Consider the following 3,327-nt stretch of genomic DNA (forward strand, 5'->3'; position numbering starts at 1 on the left):
TAATTTCGCTTTGAGGGTGTTATTATATTTTTGTGATTTTTTATATTACACAAAACTTTTGAAACGTTATCAAACTTTACATCAACTGGTTTGTACCGAGTTGAGCGATGGACAGTATTATTATACGATGTTACAACATTTTGAAGTGGTTTACCTAACCATTTATAATTTCCCACTAGACTAAAGTATTTGTATAACTTGTTCTTCAGAGTTCTTATTACTCTTTCGACGATAGAAGCCTTTTTGGTTGAATATGTGGAATAATGATTAATACCATAATCATTCATAAGTTTTTTAAACATCTTGTTATAAAATTCTGTTCCAAAATCAGTTTGCAAGTTCTTTGGCACGAATCCTGTTTTAAATAATGTACTAAACTTATTGAAAATTTCTTCTTTATTTTTGGTTTTAAGAGGAAATACCCAAACATATTTTGAAAGACAGTCAATTACAACCAAGATATATTTAAAATTGTTATTGACATTTGAGATATTTTTTATATCAATTAAATCAGCTTGCCACAAATCATGTAAACCTTTCAATTTTACATGTCGACGCTGAAAGTTTTTTCGAGCTTGCTTATGAATTTCTTCAACAACTTGTTGCTTACTCATGTTTAGTTGATGCTTGAATGAGTTTATTTATTTCAGACTTAGTATAATATTCACGCAAACTTTTTACCACTAACATAGCAATTTGTCTATTTAAAATACTTTTTTCAAGTATCAATTGTTCTTTAGTGCAATAATTACTCAGAATTTGATCAACGTAGTTTTTGGTAACAGCATCGTTTGGTTCTGATGGAGATTGTAAGTTTTTCATTTTTGCGTACTGCAAATCAAGTGTTTTATTTTCGAACTTTAAATATTTGTCAAGAACAATATTTTTATCTAAATTATTTATTAAATTGTCTACATATTCTTTGTTAACTGCGTGATCGCGTGATTTTGGTGATGGTAAACCTTTTAAATATGATGATTTGAGATCAACCTCTCCAGTTTCTGTCTTTTTAACAAGGTCATCAAAATCAAATAATTCTGACACACGTAGACGCTTATGAACGTGATGGCCGAATTTATCGATATTCATTTTGATCAGCTTAGAAGTATGGATAAAATGTTACTGCTCTAATCAGATAATATTTCTAGTATTTATATACTAATTAAGATCACCGTTTTCTCTGAGTTCTTCGATTATCGATATTATCTCATTATCTAATCCAGTATTACCAGCTTGTTTTGAAGCAATCAAAAGTTTCAATCGTTCAACCAATTCATTAGGGTTATTCCAATAAACGTAATCCGTATTGGGTTTTATTAATTTCATAAAAGGAAGACCATCACCTCTCACAGTTTTCTTACTTTCCTCCAAAGTAGGGATTTGAAATATTGGTTTTATTATAGTCATGTACTTTTGACCTTTGTTACTTTTAATTGGTTTTGATGGATCATAGTCTCGACGATGTACATTCGTTGTCAAAAGGATTGCTTTATAGTTTATTATATCTTCTTTATCGATCAAAGATAGGTTAGGGTTTCTACTAAGTAACAATTCATTAAGACCAGGAGTCTTTTTATATTCTTTTTCAGCAATTACAAAAGAATTACTATTAATTTTAATCGGAGTAAGACCTATGAAAGGTTTTCCATTTACAGATCGTACACCGAATGGAATATCCCCGAAATTTTCTGACGATAGGGACCAACTAGATGTTTCACTCGATTTAAATGACGCATCACTATTTTCATCATCTGACTCTTGAGGATTACTAGAATCGCTTGGATCCAATAACGTGGTATCCTGTTTCAGATCTAACTGGCTCCATTCACGGCTTTCAGGTTCTTTAGAAACATCAAAATTTTCAAAATCAATATTTTTATTATTTTTATCGGCGATACGATCAAGTGAAGTAGTAATAGGTTTAAATACTGATTGAAGAACCATATCATTATCAGTTTTTGAATCTTTCAATAATTTTAATTTCCTTTTTACAGCTTCGGATGCTTCAATAATCTGCTGCTTTATATGACGGTCCATTATAAAAATAATAGGAGTGTTATATATGTATACGTTTAAATCAATGACGTGGTTTGAAGGAAACGTCTATATTTAAATAAATTAACATGATTAATCGAACACAATGAATGTATCAAATGATTTTCTATAACCTCCTTCATTCTTAGGACAATCTTTGTTAATTACTAGATAATTATATGGATTATTCCATACTTTTGAACACATTTCTCGAAATAATGACCAGGACATATCAGTGTTGACATGTTCGTCATAAACATGTTTCAAATTAATGTCATCCTGTTTGAATAAAACTATGAGATTAGCGTTGTCTCTCACAAGCTGTTTAGGAATTTTTGTATATGTTTGATTTAAATAAAAACAGTCAACAAACTTGTGTCTACCCATAGCAAAGTAATCTCTGATGTTGTTTTGTTTTTCAGATGCTACGTCATCAAAAATTATGACTGAATTAGGTTTAGCGCTTTGAGGACTAAGGACATCATTATTGGCGTGGTATTTAAAGTAAGACACTCCCGGTACTCTTTTCAAAATATTTTCTAAAAGCGTATATTTAGGTTGATACAAGGTTTTTGAATAAACATAAACGTTTCTAAATCGTAATCCATTTTCGTGTAGGAGAAGACCGATGACTAAATTGGTTTTACCACAGTTCGATGGACCACATATAAGACACCGTATTGTATTGGGAAGTAGTTTACCATGACGGAATGTAGTATTTTCGCTAACAGTACAAATGTTATTAAAATTAAGTGATTGAGGCTGCTTTTCAAATCTCATTTTTGTGTGATAGCTTTAACAAACTCGAATAAAGTAACAGTTTCTCAACGTCACCATAGTTTATATTGAAAATTGCAAACCATCTTAGTTAATGATTAACCTTTATGAAATCTTAGTTGCGCAATCACTAAATCATGTTTCGAATGAACGAAATGCAAAAGCTATAATTGGGCATTGCTAGATCACTAAAGCATGTTTCGTGAACGAAGTGGAACGAAGTGAAACGAAGTGAAACGAAGTGAAACGAAACATGCTTTAATGATCTAGAATGCCCAATTATACACTACTGGAAATTCACTAGAGTAGCTCATATCTGTAAAAGAAAATACTGTTCGCTATCAAGCTACTCGTAGATCTACATAATATGTAGTACCTTAAATACAATATAACTTACCTACAGTAATATTTGTCAAATTAAATAAAATTAACGTATGAAATAACAAAATAAACTACTGAAGCCGTGACACAGTTGACCGTCAATGAAACATGATGCGATACTTTAATAACCTCGTT

Source organism: Maniola hyperantus, unplaced genomic scaffold (assembly GCF_902806685.2).
Source record: "Maniola hyperantus unplaced genomic scaffold, iAphHyp1.2, whole genome shotgun sequence".
Taxonomy (NCBI): domain Eukaryota; kingdom Metazoa; phylum Arthropoda; class Insecta; order Lepidoptera; family Nymphalidae; genus Maniola; species Maniola hyperantus.